The sequence below is a fragment of the Giraffa tippelskirchi genome, chromosome 12 (assembly GCF_054371585.1).
Source record: "Giraffa tippelskirchi isolate mGirTip1 chromosome 12, T2T-mGirTip1v1.2.pri, whole genome shotgun sequence".
Lineage (NCBI taxonomy): Eukaryota > Metazoa > Chordata > Mammalia > Artiodactyla > Giraffidae > Giraffa > Giraffa tippelskirchi.
In genome coordinates, this window is record NC_137286.1 from 53,614,470 (window position 1) to 53,639,638 (window position 25,169).

A 25,169-nucleotide genomic window follows, 5' to 3' on the forward strand; every position below is an offset into this window, starting at 1 on the left:
TATTTATGAACAGGGTTTCATTTTCAAAGATGCATGAGACAGAGCTGGGGTATTATCAGTTTTCAGGCTGACTGCCAAGTGCTTTCCAAGTTCACCTCCCACTCTTGCACACTCAGCTAGATCCACACATTCTAGAAACTGGTCCTCAGGGTCACAGGCCTGGGAACTCAGTTTGCTAGATGTTCCAGGCCATACAGTCTTTAGGGAGGCTTGCTCATATTAATTTCATCAAATTTTTAAAAGTACACAAAATGGAAACTTACTCATTTACAATAACTAGTATCTGGCATACTCAGATATCAGTATAGTAAGAGGTCCACGAGAATTAAGGGGAGGGATGGAAGGTGTTAGTTATATGAACAAAAATAATTACTAGCATTGCTGTTGTTCAGTCAATCAGTCATGTCCAACTTTTTGCCACTCCATGGATTGCAGCACACCAGGGTTCCCTGTCCCTCACTATCTCCTGGAGTTGGCTCCAACTCATGTCCATTGAGTCAGTGATGCCACCCAACCATTTTATCTTCTGTTGCTCCCTTCTCCTCCTGCCCTCAATCTTTCCCAGCATCAGGGCCTTTTTCAATGAGTTGGCTTGTTTATCAGGGAATTCGAGAAAACATCTACTTCTGCTGCATTGACTGTGCTAGAGACTTTGATTGTATGAATCAACAAACTGTGGAAAATTCTTAAAGAGATGGAAATGCCAGACCACCTTACCTGCCTCCTGAGAAACCTGTATGTAGGTCAGGAAGCAACAGTCAGAACTGGACATGGAACAATGAACTAGTTCAAAATTGGGAAAGGAGTACATCAAGGCTGTATATTGTCACCCTGATTATTTAACTTAAATGCAGAGTACATCATGTGAAAAGCCAAGGTGGATGAAGGTCCAGCTGGAATCAAGATTGCAGAGAGAAATATCAATAACCTCAGATATGCAAATTACACCATCATTATGGCAGAAAGTGAAGAGGAACTAAACAGCCTCTTGATGAAGGTGAAACAGGAAAGTGAAAAAGTGGGTTTAAAACTCAGTATCAGCCTATGCTGCTCAAATTGATCCACCTCCATCAAAAGGTTTTGTCATCAAAGGCAAAGGAGATCAAGTCTAAGGGCAGAGTTAGGGAATCAGTGTCACGGTACTTCTGTATTTGTGCTGGCCATCTTCTTTCTGTCCAAGCATTCTTTCTGCAAACAGACAATAATGCAACTGATTAGAGCTTCAATTTCTATATTATAATCTTTCCCCTTTCTACCATATCATACTGGGATGGTATCAAATTTTCTCAAACTCATCAGCCTCTTGATAATTGACCATCTCTTGGTTTTCTTCCACAGTTCGTGTGAATCCCACCCCATTTATGAGGCTTTCAATAGTGTAACTCTCAGTTAGAGCCCTAAGGTGTGGTCCTCACACTGTACAGTTCCCTAAGATAAAACAGTGCCTGGCTCCTTTGTAGGTTCATACCACAGAGCCTGGATCAGAGTAAGTTCTCAATAAATATTTTAATTGATTTGAGTGGGTTCATTCAGTTGTTTATTTCACTCATGAGGTTAAGTTTGCGTGAATTTGAGGAGTGTTCCCACCACTACTAAGTTGGTGCCGCGCTAAATGACAGTGAGAAAGCAGGACCCCATGGCCCTTCCCCCCGCGTCTTCAGTCTCCCTTTTGTCTGTAGAAAACCTTTCATCATAGAATATATTTAATCAGAGAAGTGAGACAATGCAGAAGCAAAGGAAAACAAACAGGACCAAATAACAATAGTTAAGTCATTAAACAAATTCAAGGACCTCTCGTTTCTCTTCAAAGGCTATAGATAATATTCTGAGGCATATCCTTTGAGCTGTTTTGAAGATACTTAAACCCACCAGGGGAAAGGAGTTAATCACATGCAGACCAGACTGTAGCCACGACATGAGCTGCCACAATTCCAAGAAATGGCCTCAAAGAAATGGAACAAACTGACCATGGAACTGAAGACGAGCTGTACTTGAAACAATCAAGAGGCAGCCGATTCATGTTGATGTATGGCAGAAACCATCACAACATTGTAAAGTAATTATCCTCAATAAATTAATTTTAAAAAAAGCAAATCAGATCACTGCATGAGTAATTTCAAGATAGCTGTCAGAGCACCTGTTTCTGCACGAAGTCCCCTCCCTCAGTTTGGTGATTGCTGGTGGGGGCGGGGGGAATCGACCTTTCGACGGGAGTCCATTCCTCCCCACCCCCCATGCCATCCCAGTTGCCAACCTCCAAAATAAACCGAACTTTCCTTTCCACCAACCTTGCTTTATTAGATTTTGAGCAGTGAGCAGCCAGACCTCACTTTTGGTAAGGATAAGCTTGTCATTTAGTTTGCTATCTCAGAAAATAAAGACAACTACTAATGTTTTCAAGTGAGGCGAGAAATCACAATAATTGTGGTGGGGAGGTTGCATCACTATTGAGTCAGTCATTTTAAGGCAATGGTTCCCAAAGTGTGGTCTCTAGGATAGTGCAACAGTATCACCTAGGAACTTTCTAGAAATATACCTTAAGCCCCTCCTCAGATCTGTTGAATCAGGAGGAGAGCTGGGTGCAGAGCTCAGCAGACTGTGCTTTAATAAGCCCTTCAGGCAATTTGGATGCATATTCACCTTGGAGGGCATGGTCCTTGCTTTTTCAAGACCTCGCACATGATTTCAGTGGCTCTCACCTGCAGAGAAGCAGCCACCTTGAGTCTCCTGCAACTGAGCCTGATAGTGTATCAGATGAAAGTGACCTTCAACACAGCAGTCCCTGTGATGTGCCAGTCCGTTGGCGTGTGCACCATGCTGTACACAGAAAAGTGTGCCTGTCACTCAGTCATGTCTGACTCTTTGCATGGACTGCAGCTTATCAGGCTTTTTGCCAGTTAAAAATCCGTCCTAGTCATTATAACATCAGGAAAGAGGAGAAAAGGCAAAATATCACCAAAGCTTCATAAAGATGTCAGTTATCTCAGGGATGGAGAAGAGAGTCTATCTGCAGTCAGGCCTATTCAGGACAATTAAGAAACCATTCTCTAGGCATCGGACTCTGAGGAGCCTTGCTGGATGGCAGCTCATCCCAGCAGCAAGAGGACAGCGGAGGATCTGCAAGATGTACCTACAAGGAATGAGGACAAGCGGCTCTGCCTGGACGTGTGCAACGCAGGAAGGACCGGAGTCGCATATCCTGGTCGTGTCCCTGCCGTGTTTCTCAGATGCCCTCTGCTGCCTCTTTGGGTGACACATCACAGCCATCTGTGGTTAGAAGGAGCAAAAAGAATAACTTCTGGGTCAAATGCAGCCAAGAGAACTTTGCCCTGTTTCTGAGGTGAATGGACAATTACTGCTTGCCCCAAATAGCCTTGTTTTAAATGCTGTCCTTGTGCAGTTATGATAGTGTCCCTTTTCCTTTCAAAAGTATCCCAGTTTTGACAATAAACTATGTGGCCACTGTAACTGTTACGCAAATGTTCTTTTTCTCTTCTCCTCTTTCTTCTTCTGCTCTCTTCTCTTTTCCTCTCCTTCCAACTCTCCTTCTCTCGCCATATTTCCTGCCATCACTAAAGACATTTAATGTCTGTCTTCCTATGCTTTGAAACCTGGCTACTAAGAGACACTGGAGTAATCCACAATTGATCACAACACTCCTAGGGGGTCATTCTTATGAATGATGCCGTTGGAATTGCGCCCATCACAATCTATAGAGATTCATGTGGTGCCCAGCTTAAAGGAGTCCCTGTGATGAGATCTTAAACTCCATCTTGCGTCCATCTGTCCAGTCCCCAAACTTTTAAATGACTTGCTTTCCCCAGGCTGAAAGGCTGTATAAGGACCCAATCTTAGAGCTGAAATTTTACCTGCAAAATAAAACAGGAGTATGCCCCATATCCATTCCTCCACTGCTTCTCAGACTTGGTTGGATTCAGTACTCAAGTTTTTTACTTCTAGCCCTTTGACTGAAGATGTTGTTGACATATGACATGTCCACCCTCTGAAAGATACAATCTCTGCGTCTCTCCCCCTTGCTCCAGGCTCCAGGCTGCATGTTGTCTGCCCTATGCATATCCAAGTGGTCTCCTAGAAAAGAAGTGGAATATAGAGCACCATGAATCTAGGGAAACAACTAATCCAGAGACCATTCTCTGCCTGTAGGAGATCAGATAAGCCCATATTTCATGATCTTGGAAAGGCTGACATAACTCAGTTTCCCTTTAATTTCAATCTATAGCTTAGGATCCTTTAGAAAGCCCTGGAACATACACAGTTACTGTTCAGATAGCAGACAGAGATGCTCTAGGAACAATCTCATCCTCTGTAACACTTAGAGCACAGGACCTCCAAATATCCAAAATGGTTCTGTGGAAATGGGGGTTATGGAATCTGGGGAGACCACCCAAGAATGCACTTCTGAAGAGTACAGCTTATTAACACCCAACCCAGTGGAGTCTTAGAGTCCCATCCTGGAGTGCACACTTAGGATACGCAATGCACTCTGGTCAGGATGAACTTCCCTGGATGCCTTGACCATAGCGAATGTCTACATTGATTTACTCAAGTCCCACACTGGGACCACCTCCTCCTTATCACAAGGGCATTTACCTCTTTCCCACTGTGCTTGCGTGCTAAGTCGCTTCAGTCATGTCTGACTCTTTGTGACCCCATGGACTGTAGCCCACCAGGCTCCTCTGTCCATGGGATTCTCCAGGCAAGAATACTAGAGTGGGCTTCTATTCCTTCTCCAGGGGACCTTCCTGACCCAGGATCAAACCCGTGTTTCCCGCAGCTCCTGCACTGCAGGCAGATCCTTTACCCCTTGAGCCACAAGTGGAAAGAATCTACCTGCCAATGCAGGAGACACAAGAGACATGGGTTCAGTCGCTGGGATGGGAAGATCCCTGGAAGAGGGCATGGTAACCCACCCCAGTATTCTTGTGTGGAAAATTCCATGGGCACAGGAGCCTGGTGGGCTATGATCCATGGGGCCACAAATAGTCAGACACGAATGAGCAACTGAACACGCACCCACACAGGATAGGAGTACCGTGCATTTCTAAAAGGACATGCCCCTCTGCTTTCATCCTTCTTAATTGAATTTACTGGACACTCTACAAAATCAACTCATCCTTGCCACTCTCACCAACCTCACTGGAAACTCTTCTGCCCAGATCACCTTCCGATCGGCAAGTCAAAAGATAATCTTCCATTTATACTACACTCTTTTGTTTTGTTTTGTTTGCTTTTATTTCTTCCATTTAAAAAAATTACATTTGTACTGTATTTACATACACAGAACCACATGTGTTTTTACAGACGTATAGATCAGTATGTATCAGTCTGTACTAGAGAGAAGATGTAGAACAATTCTAATATCCCAGAGAATTCTCTTGTTCTGCCCCGCTGTATTCAGACTCCCTCTGCCCTACCTCCGATCTATTGACAGTGCTATTCCAAGGTGGCAATACCATTTAGCATTTCTATCAGTAGCACTTTTGAGTTCCTGTTGCTCTGCCTTCTCATCAACACTTCCACCACAACTCATTTTTTCCCAGCATTTAACAATGCATATTCTGAAATATTACCATCATTCCAAACCTCTGCTAGGGGCGTCTTCCTTTTTTAATATTTATTACGTATTCATTTGGACTTCTCTGATAGCTTAGTTGGTAAAGAATCCACCTGCAATGCAGGAGACCCCTGTTCCATTCCTGGATTGGGAAGATCCGCTGGAGAAGAGCTAGGCTACCCACTCCAGTATTCTTGGGCTTCCCTTGTGGCTCAGCTGGTAAATAATCCACCTGCAATGTGGGAGACCTGGGTTCAATCCCTGGGTTGGGAAGATCCCCATGGAGAAGGGAAAGGCTACCCACTCCAGTATTCTGGCCTGGAGAATTCCATGGGGTGTGTCCATGGGGGTCACAAAGAGTTGGACACGATTGAGCGACTTTCAGTTTCACATGTTTATTTGGCTGCATCAGGTCTTAGTTACAGCATGTGGAATCTTCATTGACTCACATGGGATCTTTCTTTGCAGGGAATGGATTCTCTAATTGCGGCACACAGGCTTCATTGTTCCAGGGCACATGTGAGATCTTAGTTCCCCATCCAGGGATCGAACCCACACCCCCTGCATTGCAAGAGAGATTCTTACCCACTGGACCACCAGAGAAGTCCTCACCTTATATTCTGATAAAGAAACTTCTTATGAAATAAGAAAAACCTGAAACATCAGTTTACTAAGTATGGAGCACTCAGTATACCTTGTTAATCTGTTTTTCTCCAACATCCCAATTACTAATTCCCTTAGACATTCTCTCATATAATTTTATCCATTTCTTCTGATTGTTTAAAAGCAGCTTAAACTCTTAGATTATTTTGGAAACTTTGAGCTTGATTTTTAAAATGAAAACTTACTTGTTATTATGTTAATAGCATCTTTGCTGAGACTGACGTTGTGCTTACACCTTTTAAAAATATGAATGAAGTAAACAATTATTTTCATGTTTCATATTACTTGCTGTTCTCTCTTCATGGCATTTTCTAATAACTTATTTCAATAATCTGCCTACTTCTTTGATTTGTTATTATAATTTGAAAAATTCATATCTCAAATTAGTTAAGGAAATCACATTATTTGCTATTTTTAATCCACTTCCTTTACTGCTAGATACATAATATGTACTAAGCGATATTTTTCTTTTGGAAAGTTCAGAAAATAAAGGCTTATTTGGAGGAGGGATATTATATTAACGATGTAATCAATGTATCATTAATGCCTAATCCTAACCATATGATCTGCCATGTTTAACTTAAGAATTACTGATGACTTGATAAGAGTTAGGAGCTGGGGGAGTTTCTCTGTACTTTTCCATTTTCCAGGAGTTTGCCCTGCAGATCTCAGCTGGTGTGTCAGCTTGGAATCCTGACTTCATATCTTTTCTTTAGTCAGACAACCACTTCCTGCTTGGCCTCTGTTTTCCTCCAAAGAAAACTGGAAAAAATGCCTTAGTGGGAAAAGCCAGGATAAACGTGGAGCCTCCTGTATGCATCTCTCTTCCCAGAGACCAAAGTCACGCTGGTCCTGCTTTAGCTATTTTCTTTCCATGAGCTCCAAGAGCTGTTTTATGTGGAGTTGTCAGTGGGAGGTTTAGTTCCATTCAAAATTATCCATCTGTCCCCAAACCAGAAATGTGCAATGCTCAGTATGTTTTTTTTTTTTTTATTTTTTTTTTATTTTTATTTTTTATAAATTTATTTATTTTAGTTGGGGGCCAATCACTTCACAACATTGCAATAGTTTTTGCCATATATTGACATGAATCAGCCATGGGTTTACATGTGTTCCCCCTCCTGGACCCCCCACCCACCTCCCTCCCCATCCCATCCTTCTGGATCATCCCATTGCCCCGGCCCTGAGCCCTTGTCTCATGCATCGAACATGGAATGGTGTTCTGTTTCACATATGATAATATACATGTTTCAATGCTATTCTCCCAGAACGTCCCACCCTCACCTTCTCCCTCAGAGTCCATAAAATTGTTCCATGCATCTGTGTCTCTTATTCTGTCTCGCATATAGGGTTATCGTTACCATCTTTCAAATTCCATATATATGCATTAGTATACTGTATTGTTGTTTTTCTTTCTGGCTTACTTCACTCTGTATAATGGGCTCCAGTTTCATCCATCTCAGTAGAACCGATTCAAATGTATTTTTTTTTAATGGCTGAGTAATATTCCATTGTGTATATGTACCACAGCTTCCTTATCCATTCGTCTGCTGATGGACATCTAGGTTGCTTCCATGTCCTGGCTATTGTAAACAGTGCTGCGATGAACATTGGGGTACACGCGTCTCTTTCAATTCTGGTTTCCTCGGTGTATATGCCCAGCAGTGGGATTGCTGGGTCATATGGCAGTTCTATTCCCAGTTTTTTAAGGAATCTCCACACTGTTCTCCATAGTGGCTGTACTAGTTTGCATTCCCACCAACAGTGTAAGAGGGTTCCCTTTTCTCCACACCCTCTCCAGCATTTATTGCTTGTAGACTTTTGGATAGCAGCCATTCTGACTGGTGTGAAATGATACCTCATTGTGGTTTTGATTTGCATTTCTCTAATAATGAGTGATGTTGAGCATCTTTTCATGTGTTTGTTAGCCATCTGTATGTCTTCTTTGGAGAAATGTCTGTTTAGTTCTTTGGCCCATTTTTTGATTGGGTCGTTTATTTTTCGGGAATTCAGCTGCAGAAGTTGCTTGTATATTTTTGATATTAATTGTTTGTCTGTTGCTTCATTTGCTATTATTTTCTCCCATTCTGAAGGCTGTCTTTTCACCTTGTTTATAGTTTCCTTTGTTGTGCAAAAGCTTTTAATTTTAATTAGGTCCCATTTGTTTATTTTTGCTTTTATTTCCAATATTCTAGGAGGTGGGTCATGGAGGATCCTGCTGTGATTTATGTCGGAGAGTGTTTTGCCTATGTTTTCCTCTAGGAGTTTTATTGTTTCTGGTCTTACATTTAGATCTTTAATCCATTTTGAGTTTATTTTTGTGTACGGTGTTAGGAAATGTTCTAGTTTCATTCTTTTACAAGTGGTTGACCAGTTTTCCCAGCACCACTTGTTAAAGAGATTGTCTTTTCTCCATTGAATATTCTTGCCTCCTTTGTCGAAGATAAGGTGTCCATAGGTGCGTGGGTTTATCTCTGGGCTTTCTATTTTGTTCCATTGATCTATATTTCTATCTTTGTGCCAGTACCATACTGTCTTGATGACTGTGGCTTTGTAGTAGAGCCTGAAGTCAGGCAGGTTGATTCCTCCAGTTCCATTCTTCTTCCTCAAGATTGCTTTGGCTATTCGAGGTTTCTTATATTTCCATACAAATTGTGAGATGATTTGTTCTAGTTCTGTGAAAAATACCATTGGTAGCTTGATAGGGATTGCACTGAATCTATAGATTGCTTTGGGTAGTATACTCATTTTCACTATATTAATTCTTCCAATCCATGAACACGGTATATTTCTCCATCTGTTTGTGTCCTCTTTGATTTCTTTCATCAGTGTTTTATAGTTTTCTATATATAAGTCTTTTGTTTCTTTAGGTAGATATATTCCTAAGTATTTTATTCTTTTTGATGCAATGGTGAATGGTATTGTTTCCTTAATTTCTCTTTCTGTTTTCTCATTATTGGAGTATAGGAATGCAAGGGATTTCTGTGTGTTAATTTTATATCCTGCAACTTTACTATATTCATTGATCAACTCTAGTAATTTACTAGTAGAGTCTTTAGGGTTTTCTATGTAGAGAATCATGTCGTCTGCAAACAGTGAGAGTTTTACTTCTTCTTTTCCTATCTGTATTCCTTTTATTTCTTTTTCAGCTCTGATTGCTGTGGCCAAAACTTCCAAAACTATGTTGAATAGTAGTGGTGAAAGTGGGCATCCTTGCCTTGTTCCTGACTTTAGGGGAAATGCTTTCAATTTTTCACCATTGAGGATAATGTTTGCTGTGGGTTTGTCATATATAGCTTTTATTATGTTGAGATATGTTCCTTCTATTCCTGCTTTCTGGAGGGTTTTAATCATAAATGGATGCTGAATTTTGTCAAAGGCTTTTTCTGCATCTATTGAGATAACCATATGGTTTTTTTCTTTCAATTTGTTAATGTGGTGTATTACATTGATTGATTTGCGGATGTTAAAAAAACCTTGCATTCCTGGGATAAAGCCCACTTGGTCATGATGTATGATCTTTTTAATATGATGTTGGATTCTGTTTGCTAGAATTTTATTAAGGATTTTTGCATCTATGTTCATCAGTGATATTGGCCTGTAGTTTTCCTTTTTTGTGACATCTTTGTCTGGTTTTGGAATTAGGGTGATGGTGGCCTCATAGAATGAGTTTGGAAGTTTACCATCTTCTGCAATTTTCTGGAAGAGTTTGAGTAGGATAGGTGTTAGCTCTTCTCTAAATTTTTGGTAGAATTCCGCTGTGAAGCCGTCTGGTCCTGGGCTTTTGTTTGCTGGAAGATTTCTGATTACAGTTTCAATTTCCGTGCTTGTGATGGGTCTGTTAAGATCTTCTATTTCTTCATGGTTCAGTTTTGGAAAGTTATACTTTTCTAAGAATTTGTCCATTTCTTCCAAGTTGTCCATTTTATTGGCATATAGCTGTTGGTAGTAGTCTCTTATGATTCTTTGTATTTCTGTGGAGTCTGTTGTGATCTCTCCATTTTCATTTCTAATTTTGTTGATCTGATTCTTCTCCCTTTGTTTCTTGATGAGTCTGGCTAATGGCTTATCAATTTTGTTTATCTTCTCGAAAAACCAGCTTTTAGTTTTGTTGATTTTTGCTATGGTCTCTTTTGTTTCTTTTGCATTTATTTCTGCCCTAATTTTTAAGATTTCTTTCCTTCTACTGACCCTGGGGTTTTTCATTTCTTCCTTCTCTAGTTGCTTTAGGTGTAGAGTTAGTTGATTTATTTGATTTTTTTCTTGTTTCTTGAGGTACGCCTGTATTGCTATGAACCTTCCCCTTAGTATTGCTTTTACAGTGTCCCATAGGTTTTGGGTTGTTGTGTTTTCATTTTCATTCGTTTCCATGCATAATTTTATTTCTTTTTTGATTTCTTCTGTGATTTGTTGGTTATTCAGAAGCGTGTTGTTTAGCCTCCATATGTTGGAACTTTTAATAGTTTTTTTCCTGTAATTGAGGTCTAATCTTACTGCATTGTGGTCAGAGAAGATGGCTGGGATGATTTCAATTTTTTTGAATTTACCAAGGCTAGATTTATGGCCCAGGATGTGATCTATCCTGGAGAAAGTTCCATGTGCACTTGAGAAAAAGGTAAAATTGATTGTTTTGGGGTGGAAACTCCTGTAAATATCAATTAAATCTAATTTGTCTATTGTATCATTTAAAGTTTGTGTTTCCTTGTTAATTTTCTGTTTAGTTGATCTATCCATATGCGTGAGTGGAGTATTAAATTCTCCCACTATTATTGTGTTATTGTTAATTTCCCCTTTCATACTTGTTAGTATTTGCCTTATATATTGTGGTGCTCCTATGTTGGGTGCATATATATTTATGATTGTTACGTCTTCTTCTTGAATTGATCCTTTGATCTTTATGTAGTGCCCTTCTTTGTCCCTTTTCACATCCTTTATTTTAAAGTCTATTTTATCTGAAATGAGTATTGCGACTCCTGCTTTCTTTTGGTCTCCGTTTGCATGGAATATGTTTTTCCATCCTTTCACTTTCAGCCTGTGTGTGTCTCTAGTTTTGAGGTGGGTCTCTTGTAGACAGCATATATAGGGGTCTTGTTTTTGTATCCATTCAGCAACCCTTTGTCTTTTGGTTGGGGCATTCAACCCATTTACATTTAAGGTAATTATTGATAAGTATGATCCCGTTGCCATTTACTTTGTTGTTTTGAGTTCGTGTTGAAACATCCTTTCTGTGTTTCCTGTTTAGAGAAGATCCTTTAGCATTTGCTGGAGAGCTGGTTTGGTGGTGCTGAATTCCCTCAGCTCTTGCTTGTCTGTAAAGCTTTTGAATTCTCCTTCATATCTGAATGAAATCCTTGCTGGGTACAGTAATCTGGGTTGTAGATTATTCTCTTTCATTACTTTAAGTATGTCCTGCCATTCCCTTCTAGCCTGAAGGGTTTCTATTGAAAGATCAGCTGTTATCCTTATGGGGATCCCCTTGTGTGTTATTTGTTGTTTTTCCCTTGCTGCTTTTAATATTTGTTCTTTGTGTTTGATCTTTGTTAATTTGATTAATATGTGTCTTGGGGTGTTTCGCCTTGGGTTTATCCTGTTTGGAACTCTCTGGGTTTCTTGGACTTCTGTGACTATTTCTTTCCTCAATTTAGGGAAATTCTCAACTATTATCTCCTCGAGTATTTTTTCATGGCCTTTCCTTTTATCTTCTTCTTCTGGGACTCCTATGATTCGAATGTTGGGGCGTTTCATATTGTCCCAGAGGTCCCGGAGGTTTTCCTCATTTCTTTTGATTCTTTTTTCTTTTTTCCTCTCTGCTTCGTTTATTTCCATCATTCTATCTTCTACCTCACTTATCCTATCTTCTGCCTCCGTTATTCTACTGTTGGTTCCCTCCAGAGTGTCTTTTATCTCCTTTATTTCATTATTCATTCTATATTGATTCCTTTTTATTTCTTCTAAGTCCTTGATAAACATTTCTTGCATCTTCTCAATCTTTGTCTCCAGGCTATTTATCTGTAACTCCATTTTGCTTTCAAGATTTTGGATCATTTTTATTATCCTTATTCTAAATTCTTTTTCAGATAGATTCCCTATCTCCTCCTCTTTTGTTTGGCTTTGTGGGCATTTCTCATTGTCCTTTACTTGCTGAGTATTTCTCTGTCTTTTCATCTTGTTTAGATTGCTGTGTTAGGCGTGGCCCTTCTGTATTCTGGTAGTATGAAGTTCCTCTTTGTTGTGGAGGTTCCTCACTGCGGTTGGGGTTGGACAGGTGGCTTGTCAAGGCTTCCTGGTTGGAGGAGCTTGTGTCGGTGTTCTGGTGGGTGGAGCTGGATTTCTGCTCTCTAGAGTGTAATGGAGTGACCAGTATTAATTTTTGAGATGTCTATGGATTTGGTGTGCCTCTGGGCAGCCTGTATATTGATGCTCAGGTCTATGTTCCTGCGTTGCTGGAGAATTTGCGTGGTATGTCTTGCTCTGGAACTTATTGTCTCTTGGGTGGAGCTTGGTTTCAGTGAATTTATGGAGGCTATTGGATGGTCTCTTATTAATTAATGTTTCCCCTGGCTTTCAGTCTTATTCTTGCAGTAGCCTCAAGACTTCTCCTTCCATACAGCCTCAATAATAAAACTTTTAGGTTAATGGTGAAAAGATTCTCCACAGTGAGGGATACCCAGAAAGGTTCACTGAGTTACATGGAGAGATGAGGTGGGGGGGGTGGGTTGAGGTGACCAGGAGGGGAAGAGGGGAATTCAAATGTGGAGAGAGCAATCTAGCCAGTAAGCACTTCCCTCTGTGCTTTCCACAGTTTGGAACCCTCAGAGTGATTCAAAGAGATACATAGAGAGGGGGGAGGAAGGTAACAGAGGTGAGCATGAGTAGAAAGGGAGGAATTAAGAGGGGAGAGAGAGATCTGGGCAGTATCCTGTTCCTGAAGTGTTCTCCGGTACCCAGAACACCCTCAGAGATTCACAGAATTGGGTTGAGAAGAGAAGGAGGAGGGTGGGAGATAGAGGTTCCCTGAGGGAGAAGAAAGAGCATCAATAGGTGGAGAGAGTGATCGGGCCAGTGATCACACTCCCGAGTAAAAGTGGGTCCTAAAGATTGGGTTCTTAAATGTACAAAGTTGATATCAAATATGTAAAACAAAGATTAAAAATCTAGAGTAGAGGTTAGACTCTTATAAAACTTACAATCTTAAAAAAAAAAAAAAAAAGAAAAAAGGAAACAGTGTAAAAAGAAAAAAAAACAGTAAAACAGTAAAAAAAGAAACAGTAAAAAAATGTAGAACAGGAAAAAAACATTAAAAAAAGAGAACACAAAAGGTATAAGATATATGTATGTAGTTTGCTTCAAAAATAGGGTTTTTTTTTTTTTGCAAGTTAATAGTGGGTTATGAAAATGAAAGTTAAAGGTGTAATAGAGGACTTGAAGAAAAAGGAAAGAAGAGAAAAAAAAAAATTTTTTTTTTAATTAAAAAAAAAAAAAATAGTAAAAAATATATATATCCCGGACTTTCTCTGGAGCTGTTGTGAGCAGTGTGGGATCTGCTCAGTTTTAGATAGATCCTTATTCCTGCTTATACTTTTCAAGATCTATAGGTCCTTTTCAATGCAGTCGGTATTAGCTACAGGGATCTTAATCTGTTGGCCTGTCCCTTCCAAAGCGCTTCCCTCTGTTTATTTGGCTTCTGTTTGGAGATCTCTTCAGTATCTAATTTCCGCCCTGCAACAAAGCGGTGGAGGTGATCTCTTTAGGTTCGCTTGTTCAATCGTGCTGTGGGGAGGAAGGAACACTGCAATTCTGGCGTGCGTGTGGTAAGCTCGCAGTGTCTCGGCCGCACTGGGTTCGCCCCCGCTCACGGCGTGTGTGCTTTCCCCGTCTACCCTGCTCAGGCTTCAGGTTACTCGGCCGGGGAGCGGGCCCTGAGCTGCGTGCACTTCCCAGGTCTAAGCCGCTCAGGTTCAGGCTCCCGGTTACTCCACAAAGGCGCAGACTCGGTTTCGCCCGCGGCTTGTGCCGTTCCCGGTCGGAGCTGCCCAGGCTGCCAGGAGTTTGGCGAGGGCGCTCTTCCCTGTTGGGGCGGTGCGGCTTATCACCTCCCTGGTCCCCGCCTCGGTTTACGGGCGCGCCCGGCTCCGGTGTGCTTTGTGTCGGTTCTGGGGAGCTGGTCTCTGGCTGCGACCCTCCCGGCGGCTGTCGACCCTCCGGGATCTCAGGCAGTCTTTGCTTAGAAACTGGGAGCCTGTTTGCAGTTTGGTAGGGGGTGCCCTCTCTGGAGCCGAGTTTGCCCCTTTCCGGCTCTGGCGGGCCCCGCCTGCCCGCTGTGTCCGGCAGGGGATGGGGCGGTCCGCAGCCGGCTAGCTCTCCTCTGGTATCGCTCAGTCCTTTGTTCTGTGAGCGGGCCGGCAGTGCCTTAGAGTTGGGCTTTTCGCGGGATAGTTCTTTCTCTCTCGCTGTCCCACAGTTTAGGTTACTATCTCACGTTAGCTCCCTCAGATTGCCCTCGGGGCACTCGGGCCCGGTCCTTACCCTAGGCAATGCCGCCCGCTCCTCTCCGTTCAGCCCCCACTTGCTGGTGGCGGATGATGCGAGCGTCTGGGGTTCTTTGCTGGGAGTTGCTTTAGGCACGTAATCTGTGGATTTTATTTATTTTTTCCTCCCAGTTACGTTGCCCTCCGAGATAAAAAATCCTCCCCTACACCCGCCGGTGAGAGGGTTTCCTGGTGCTTGGAAATTCCTCCTCTTTTACGACTCCCTCCCCGGGACGGGTCTCCGTCCCTAACTCTTTTGTCTCTCTTTTTATCTTTTATAATTTCTCCTACCTCTTTTGAAGATAATGCGCAGTTTTTGTGGAAGCCTGAAGTCCTCAGCCAGCCTTCAGAAGTAGTTTTGTGAAGTTTGGTCAGCGTTTAGATGTTCTTTCGATACATTTGTGGAGGAGAGAGTGGTCTCCCCGTCCTATTCCTCCGCCATCTTATCGGAACTCCTGCTCAGTATGTTTTATCTGGCAGTTTAAAGTATCCTGTGCTGAAAACTGTTTCTTTAAAATTCTACTTTGCCATACTTCCTCCCCAAAACTTAATGTGTAATAAACCTAAATCTGTAATAAACCATGGTACTTTGAGACTCGTTTATAAAAATAAACGTAAAATCATCTCTTCTTAAATTTCTAAGCTCTATTTAACTGCCAGGTACATGATCTCTTAGGTGACTTGGAGTTACATGTATTTTCATTTAATGACCTATAATTTTTAAGAAGTTAGGATAAGAAAATAGAGTGTCACATGGTTTAGTGAAACATGAGATTAGAGAAAAACAAGATGGATGGTGTGACCATTTGTACTTTTCTTAGCTATAGTGTCATCATTTGTAAAATGGGAAAACAAATTACTCTCTTTTTTGCATTGTTTACAGTATGTACACTAAGATGCTTACAGTACCACTGTCTATAGGAGCAAAAGTTTTAAAACAGAGTAAATAATGTTTCAATTAAGAAGCCTATGGCTGAATAAATTAAGGAATATCCAGGAGACAAACTAGTATGCTGCCTTTAAAAAGAATATACCTATGCCACTTGACTTTGAGGGGTTGTTTTGAGGCATTAAATGGGAATACAGATATGTGAATACAATTTTTAAAATATGTAAATGTGAGCACATATATTTATATATTACACTGAGGAATGTCATGGAAGGGCATGTGTTTTGTTAGCAGGGTTCCCTGGAAGACCAGGGACAGGGGAGAGTAAGGTAGGCTGACATGGGAGAAAGAGAAAGACAAGAAAATCAGAGAACCAAAATTAAAAAAAAAGATTTATTTCAAGAAATGCATTATGTGATTATAACTTTTATAAATTTTATTTATAACTTAAAATTTTATAATTTTATTTACAACTTTATAGGAATTAATTTTAAGTATAGATTTTTCTTTTTTTTAATATTTATTTATTTGATTGTATTGGGTCTTAGTCACAGCACGATCTTTCATTGCAGTGCATGGACTCTCTAGTTGTGGTGTAAGAAGGGTTGACTCTTCAGTCTTTTTTTTTTTCTTTTTAATTTTTTTAATAAATTTATTTATTTTAGTTGGGGGCTAATTACTTTACAATATTGTAATAGTTTTTGCCATACATTGACATGAATCAGCCATGGGTTTACATGTGTTCCCCTTCCTGGACCCCCCACCCACCTCCCTCCCCATCCCATCCCTCTGGGTCATCCCATTGCCCCGGCCCTGAGCCCTTGTCTCATGCATCGAACATGGAATGGTGTTCTATTTCACATACGATAATATACATGTTTCAATGCTATTCTCCCAGAACGTCCCACCCTCACCTTCTCCCTCAGAGTCCATAAAATTGTTCCATGCATCTGTGTCTCTTATTCTGACTCGCATATAGGGTTATCGTTACCATCTTTCAAATTCCATATATATGCATTAGTATACTGTATTGTTGTTTTTCTTTCTGGCTTACTTCACTCTGTATAATGGGCTCCAGTTTCATCCATCTCAGTAGAACCGATTCAAATGTATTTTTTTTAATGGCTGAGTAATATTCCATTGTGTATATGTACCACAGCTTCCTTATCCACTCGTCTGCTGATGGACATCTAGGTTGCTTCCATGTCCTGGCTATTGTAAACAGTGCTGCGATGAACACTGGGGTACACGTGTCTCTTTCAATTCTGGTTTCCTCGGTGTATATGCCCAGCAGTGGGATTGCTGGGTCATATGGCAGTTCTATTCCCAGTTTTTTAAGGAATCTCCACACTGTTCTCCATAGTGGCTGTACTAGTTTGCATTCCCACCAACAGTGTAAGAGGGTGCCCTTTTCTCCACACCCTCTCCAGCATTTATTGCTTGTAGACTTTTGGATAGCAGCCATTCTGACTGGTGTGAAATGATACCTCATTGAGGTTTTGATTTGCATTTCTCTAATAATGAGTGATGTTGAGCATCTTTTCATGTGTTTGTTAGCCATCTGTATGTCTTCTTTGGAGAAATGTCTGTTTAGTTCTTTGGCCCATTTTTTGATTGGGTCGTTTATTTTTCGGGAATTCAGCTGCAGAAGTTGCTTGTATATTTTTGAGATTAATTGTTTGTCTGTTGCTTCATTTGCTATTATTTTCTCCCATTCTGAAGGCTGTCTTTTCACCTTGCTTATAGTTTCCTTTGTTGTGCAAAAGCTTTTAATTTTAATTAGGTCCCATTTGTTTATTTTTGCTTTTATTTCCAATATTCTGGGAGGTGGGTCATGGAGGATCCTGCTGTAATTTATGTCGGAGAGTGTTTTGCCTATGTTTTCCTCTAGGAGTTTTATAGTTTCTGGTCTTACGTTTAGATCTTTAATCCATTTTGAGTTTATTTTTGTGTACGGTGTTAGGAAGTGTTCTAGTTTCATTCTTTTACAAGTGGTTGACCAGTTTTCCCAGCACCACTTGTTAAAGAGATTGTCTTTTCTCCATTGTATATTCTTGCCTCCTTTGTCGAAGATAAGGTGTCCATATGTGCGAGGGTTTATCTCTGGGCTTTCTATTTTGTTCCATTGATCTATATTTCTATCTTTGTGCCAGTACCATACTGTCTTGATGACTGTGGCTTTGTAGTAGAGCCTGAAGTCAGGCAGGTTGATTCCTCCAGTTCCATTCTTCTTCCTCAAGATTGCTTTGGCTATTCGAGGTTTCTTATATTTCCATACAAATTGTGAGATGATTTGTTCTAGTTCTGTGAAAAATACCATTGGTAGCTTGATAGGGATTGCATTGAATCTATAGATTGCTTTGGGTAGTATACTCATTTTCACTATATTAATTCTTCCAATCCATGAACACGGTATATTTCTCCATCTGTTTGTGTCCTCTTTGATTTCTTTCATCAGTGTTTTATAGTTTTCTATATATAAGTCTTTTGTTTCTTTAGGTAGATATATTCCTAAGTATTTTATTCTTTTTGTTGCAATGGTGAATGGTATTGTTTCCTTAATTTCTCTTTCTGTTTTCTCATTATTGGAGTATAGGAATGCAAGGGATTTCTGTGTGTTAATTTTATATCCTGCAACTTTACTATATTCATTGATCAACTCTAGTGATTTTCTAGTAGAGTCTTTAGGGTTTTCTATGTAGAGGATCATGTCATCTGCAAACAGTGAGAGTTTTACTTCTTCTTTTCCTATCTGTATTCCTTTTATTTCTTTTTCAGCTCTGATTGCTGTGGCCAAAACTTCCAAAACTATGTTGAATAGTAGTGGTGAGAGTGGGCATCCTTGCCTTGTTCCTGACTTTAGGGGAAATGCTTTCAATTTTTCACCATTGAGGATAATGTTTGCTGTGGGTTTGTCATATATAGCTTTTATTATGTTGAGATATGTTCCTTCTATTCCTGCTTTCTGGAGGGTTTTTATCATAAATGGATGCTGAATTTTGTCAAAGGCTTTTTCTGCATCTATTGAGATAACCATATGGTTTTTTTCTTTCAATTTGTTAATGTGGTGTATTACATTGATTGATTTGCGGATATTAAAAAAACCTTGCATTCCTGGGATAAAGCCCACTTGGTCATGATGTATGATCTTTTTAATATGATGTTGGATTCTGTTTGCTAGAATTTTATTGAGGATTTTTGCATCTATGTTCATCAGTGATATTGGCCTGTAGTTTTCCTTTTTTGTGACATCTTTGTCTGGTTTTGGAATTAGGGTGATGGTGGCCTCATAGAATGAGTTTGGAAGTTTACCATCTTCTGCAATTTTCTGGAAGAGTTTGAGTAGGATAGGTGTTAGCTCTTCTCTAAATTTTTGGTAGAATTCCGCTGTGAAGCCGTCTGGTCCTGGGCTTTTGTTTGCTGGAAGATTTCTGATTACAGTTTCGATTTCCGTGCTTGTGATGGGTCTGTTAAGATCTTCTATTTCTTCCTGGTTCAGTTTTGGAAAGTTATACTTTTCTAAGAATTTGTCCATTTCTTCCAAGTTGTCCATTTTATTGGCATATAGCTGTTGGTAGTAGTCTCTTATGATCCTTTGTATTTCTGTGGAGTCTGTTGTGATATCTCCATTTTCATTTCTAATTTTGTTGATCTGATTCTTCTCCCATTGTTTCTTGATGAGTCTGGCTAATGGCTTGTCAATTTTGTTTATCTTCTCGAAAAACCAGCTTTTAGTTTTGTTGATTTTTGCTATGGTCTCTTTTGTTTCTTTTGCATTTATTTCTGCCCTAATTTTTAAGATTTCTTTCCTTCTACTGACCCTGGGGTTTTTCATTTCTTCCTTCTCTAGTTGCTTTAGGTGTAGAGTTAGTTGATTTATTTGATTTTTTTCTTGTTTCTTGAGGTACGCCTGTATTGCTATGAACCTTCCCCTTAGTATTGCCTTTACAGTGTCCCATAGGTTTTGGGTTGTTGTGTTTTCATTTTCATTCATTTCTATGCATAATTTGATTTCTTTTTTGATTTCTTCTGTGATTTGTTGGTTATTCAGAAGCGTGTTGTTTAGCCTCCATATGTTGGAATTTTTAATAGTTTTTTTCCTGTAATTGAGGTCTAATCTTACTGCATTGTGGTCAGAGAAGATGGCTGGGATGATTTCAATTTTTTTGAATTTACCAAGGCTAGATTTATGGCCCAGGATGTGATCTATCCTGGAGAAAGTTCCATGTGCACTTGAGAAAAAGGTAAAATTGATTGTTTTGGGGTGGAAAGTCCTGTAAATATCAATTAAATCTAATTTGTCTATTGTATCATTTAAAGTTTGTGTTTCCTTGTTAATTTTCTGTTTAGTTGATCTATCCATATGCGTGAGCGGAGTATTAAAGTCTCCCACTATTATTGTGTTATTGTTAATTTCCCCTTTCATACTTGTTAGTATTTGCCTTATATATTGTGGTGCTCCTATGTTGGGTGCATATATATTTATGATTGTTACGTCTTCTTCTTGGATTGAACCTTTGATCTTTATGTAGTGTCCTTCTTTGTCCCTTTTCACATCCTTTATTTTAAAGTCTATTTTATCTGAAATGAGTATTGCGACTCCTGCTTTCTTTTGGTCTCCGTTTGCATGAAATATGTTTTTCCATCCCTTCACTTTCAGCCTGTGTGTGTCCCTAGTTTTGAGGTGGGTCTCTTGTAGACAGCATATATAGGGGTCTTGTTTTTGTATCCATTCAGCAAGCCTTTGTCTTTTGGTTGGGGCATTCAACCCATTTACATTTAAGGTAATTATTGATAAGTATGATCCCGTTGCCATTTACTTTGTTGTTTTGAGTTCGTGTTGAAACATCCTTTCTGTGTTTCCTGTTTAGAGAAGATCCTTTAGCATTTGTTGGAGAGCTGGTTTGGTGGTGCTGAATTCCCTCAGCTCTTGCTTGTCTGTAAAGCTTTTGAATTCTCCTTCATATCTGAATGAGATCCTTGCTGGGTACAGTAATCTGGGTTGTAGATTATTCTCTTTCATTACTTTAAGTATGTCCTGCCATTCCCTTCTAGCCTGAAGGGTTTCTATTGAAAGATCAGCTGTTATCCTTATGGGGATCCCCTTGTGTGTTATTTGTTGTTTTTCCCTTGCTGCTTTTAATATTTGTTCTTTGTGTTTGATCTTTGTTAATTTGATTAATATGTGTCTTGGGATGTTTCGCCTTGGGTTTATCCTGTTTGGAACTCTCTGGGTTTCTTGGACTTCTGTGACTATTTCTTTCCTCATTTTAGGGAAATTTTCAACTGTTATCTCCTCGAGTATTTTTTCATGGCCTTTCCTTTTATCTTCTTCTTCTGGGACTCCTATGATTCGAATGTTGGGGCGTTTCATATTGTCCCAGAGGTCCCGGAGGTTTTCCTCATTTCTTTTGATTCTTTTTTCTTTTTTCCTCTCTGCTTCGTTTATTTCCATCATTATATCTTCTACCTCACTTATTCTATCTTCTGCCTCCGTTATTCTACTGTTGGTTCCCTCCAGAGTGTCTTTTATCTCCTTTATTTCATTATTCATTCTATATTGACTCCTTTTTATTTCTTCTAAGTCCTTGATAAACATTTCTTGCATCTTCTCAATCTTTGTCTCCAGGCTATTTATCTGTAACTCCATTTTGCTTTCAAGATTTTGGATCATTTTTATTATCATTATTCGAAATTCTTTTTCAGATAGATTCCCTATCTCCTCCTGTTTTGTTTGGCTTTGTGGGCATTTCTCATTTTCCTTTACTTGCTGAGTATATCTCTGCCTTTTCATCTTGTTTAGATTGCTGTGTTAGGCGTGGCCCTTCTGTATTCTGGTAGTATGAAGTTCCTCTTTATTGTGGAGGTTTCTCACTGCGGTTGGGGTTGGACAGGTGGCTTGTCAAGGCTTCCTGGTTGGGGGAGCTTGTGTCGGTGTTCTGGTGGGTGGAGCTGGATTTCTGCTCTTTAGAGTGCAATGGAGTGACCAGTATTAATTTTTGAGATGTCTATGGATTTGGTGTGCCTCTGGGCAGCCTGTATATTGATGCTCAGGTCTATGTTCCTGCGTTGCTGGAGAATTTGCGTGGTATGTCTTGCTCTGAAACTTATTGGCTCTTGGGTGGAGCTTGGTTTCAGTGTATATATGGAGGCTATTGGATGGTCTCTTATTAATTAATGTTTCCCCTGGCTTTCAGTCTTATTCTTGTAGTAGCCTCTAGACTTCTCCTTCCGTACAGCCTCAATAATAAAACTTTTAGGTTTATGGTGAAAAGATTCTCCACAGTGAGGGATACCCAGAAAGGTTCACTGAGTTACATGGAGAGATGAGGGGGGGGGTTTGGGGTGACCAGGAGGAGAAGAGGGGAATTCAAATGTGGAGAGAGCAATCTAGCCAGTAAGCACTTCCCTCTGTGCTTTCCACAGTTTGGAACCCTCAGAGTGGTTCACAGAGATACATAGAGAGGGGGGAGGAAGGTAATAGAGGTGAGCATGAGTAGAAAGGGAGGAATCAAGAGGGGAGAGAGAGATCTGGGCAGTATCCTGTTCCTGAAGTGTTCTCCGGTACCCAGAACACCCTCAGAGATTCACAGAATTGGGTTGAGAAGAGAAGGAGGAGGGTGGGAGATAGAGGTTCCCTGGGGGAGAAGAAAGAGCATCAATAGGGGGAGAGAGTGATCAGGCCAGTGATCACACTCCTGAGTAAAAATGGGTCCTAAAGATTGGGTTCTTAAATGTACAAAATTGATATCAAATATGTAAAACAAAGATTAAAAATCTAGAGTAGAGGTTAGACTCTTATAAAACTTACCATATAAAAAAAAAAAAAGAAAAAAGGAAACAGTGTAAAAAGAAAAAAAAACAATAAAACAGTAAAAAAAGAAACAGGAAAAAAAACATTAAAAAAAGAAAACACAAAAGGTATAAGATATATGTATGTAGTTTGCTTCAAAAATAGGGTGTTTTTTTTTTCAAGTTAATATTGGGTTATGAAAATGAAATTTAAAGGTGTAATAGAGGACTTGAAAAAGGAAAGAAGAGAAAAAAAATTTTTTTTTAAATTAAAAAAAAATAATAATAATAATAGTAAAAAATATATATATATCCCGGACTTTCTCTGGAGCTGTTGTGAGCAGTGTGGGATCTGCTCAGTTTCAGATAGATCCTTATTCCTGCTTATACTTTTCAAGATCTATAGGTCCTTTTCAATGCAGTCGGTATTAACTACAGGGATTTTAATCTGTTTGCCTGTCCCTTCCAAAGCGCTTCCCTCTGTTTATTTGGCTTCTGTTTGGAGATCTCTTCAGTATCTAATTTCCGCCCTGCAACAAAGCGGTGGAGGTGATCTCTTTAGGTTCGCTTGTTCAATCGTGCTGTGGGGAGGAAGGAACACTGCAAATCTGGCCTGTGTGTGGTAAGCTCGCAGTGTCTCGGCCGCACTGGGTTCGCCCCCGCTCACGGCGTGTGTGCTTTCCCCGTCTACCCTGCTCAGGCTTCAGGTTACTCGGCCGGGGAGCGGGCCCTGAGCTGCGTGCACTTCCCAGGTCTAAGCCGCTCAGGTTCAGGCTCCCGGTTACTCCACAAAAGCGCAGACTCGGTTTCGCCCGCGGCTTGTGCCGTTCCCGGTCGGAGCTGCCCCGGCGGCCAGGAGTTTGGCGAGCGCGGTCTCCCCTGTTGGGGCGGTGCGGCTTATCACCTCCCTGGTCCCCGCCTCGGTTTACGAGCGCGCCCGGCTCCGGTGTGCTTTGTGTCGGTTCTGGGGAGCTGGTCTCTGGCTGCGACCCTCCCGGTGGCTGTCGACCCTCTGGGATCTCAGGGAGTCTTTGCTTAGAAACTGGGAGCCTGTTTGCAGTTTGGTAGGGGGTGCCCTCTCTGGAGCCGAGTTTGCCCCTTTCTGGCTCTGGCGGGCCCCGCCTGCCCGCTGTGTCCGGCGGGGGATGGGGCGGTCCGCAGCCGGCTAGCTCTCCTCTGGTATCGCTCAGTCCTTTGTTCTGTGAGCGGGCCGGCAGTGCCTTAGAGTTGGGCTTTTCGGGGATAGTTCTCTCTCTGGCTGTCCCACAGTTTAGGTTACTATCTCACGTTAGCTCCCTCAGATTGCCCTCGGGGCACTCGGGCCCGGTCCTTACCCTAGGCAGTGCCGCCCGCTCCTCTCCGTTCAGCCCCCACTTGCTGGTGGCGGATGATGTGAGCGTCTGGGGTTCTTTGCTGGGAGTTGCTTTAGGCACGTAATCTGTGGATTTTATTTATTTTTTCCTCCCAGTTACGTTGCCCTCCGAGATAAGAAATCTTCCCCCACACCCGCCGGTGGGAGGGTTTCCTGGTGCTTGGAAATTCCTCCTCTTTTACGACTCCCTCCCCAGGACGGGTCTCCGTCCCTAGCTCTTTTGTCTCTCTTTTTATCTTTTATAATTTCTCCTACCTGCTTTTGAAGATAATGCGCTGTCTTTGTGGAAGCCTGACGTCCTCTGCCAGCCTTCAGAAGTAGTTTTGTGAAGTTTGGTCAGCGTTCAGATGTTCTTTCGATAAATTTGTGGAGGAGAGAGTGGTCTCCCCGTCCTATTCCTCCGCCATCTTAGCCCCGCCTCGACTCTTCAGTCTTAAACTACATTAGTATAAGTGTGGCTGCTGCGAAGTCGCGTCAGTCGTGTCTGACTCTGTGCGACCCCATAGACGGCAGCCCACCAGGCTCCCCCGTCCCTGGTATTCTCCAGGCAAGAATACTGGAGTGGGTTGCCATTTCCTCCTCCAGTGCATGAAAGTGAAAAGTGAAAGTGAAGTCGCTCAGTCGTGTCTGACTCTTTGCGACCCCATGGGCTGCCGCCTACCAGGCTCCTCCATCCATGGGGTTTCCCAGGCAAGAGTACTGGAGTGGGGTGCCATTGTAAGTTATTTAATAAAGTACCTGAGTTATGAAAGGCCATTAGAGGTGAATGGAGTAGATCCTAAACTTGCAAAGAATAATGCTCATATTACTCACAAACCAAGTCATCTTTTATTGAAGTATAATTTACAATATTGTGTTAGTTTCTGGTGTACAGCAAAGCGATTTAATTATATATATGTACAATAGTTTATATCTGCTAATCTCAAACTCCCAATCCATCCCTCCCCCTTGGCAACCACAAGTCTGTTCTTTATGAGTCTGTTTCTGTTTCATAAATAACTTCATTTGTGTCATATTTTAAATTCCATATATGTGATATCTTTTGGCATTTGTCTTTCTCTTTCTGACTTAGTTCAGTTAGTATGATAATCCTTAGGTCCATCAACATTGTTGTAAATGGCATTATTTCATTCTTTTGATGGCTGCATAATATTCCATTGAATATATGTACCACATCTTGCTTACCCATTCATCTCTCAGTGGATGCTTATGCTGTTTCCATATCTTAACGATGGCAAATAGATCTGCTATGGATGGTGGGGTGCAGGTATCTTTTCAGATTAGAGTTTTGTCAAGTCCTGATATCTGTGTCGAGACAATCCTACTAAGCTTAGTAGACTTACTGGCCTG

The 25,169-nt window shown here is 40.9% G+C and overlaps 1 long non-coding RNA gene across 1 annotated transcript; it reads right to left on the reverse strand.

The window, feature by feature from the left end:
- Positions 1 to 1,514: 1,514 nt before the first annotated feature.
- Positions 1,515 to 24,240, reverse strand: LOC145528910 (uncharacterized). Its single transcript, XR_014070786.1, has 2 exons — positions 24,075 to 24,240; positions 1,515 to 4,089 (listed from the first exon to the last, which is right to left on the reverse strand). It is a non-coding gene; the product is annotated as an uncharacterized LOC145528910 (long non-coding RNA).
- Between the last annotated feature and the right edge of the window lie 929 nt (positions 24,241 to 25,169).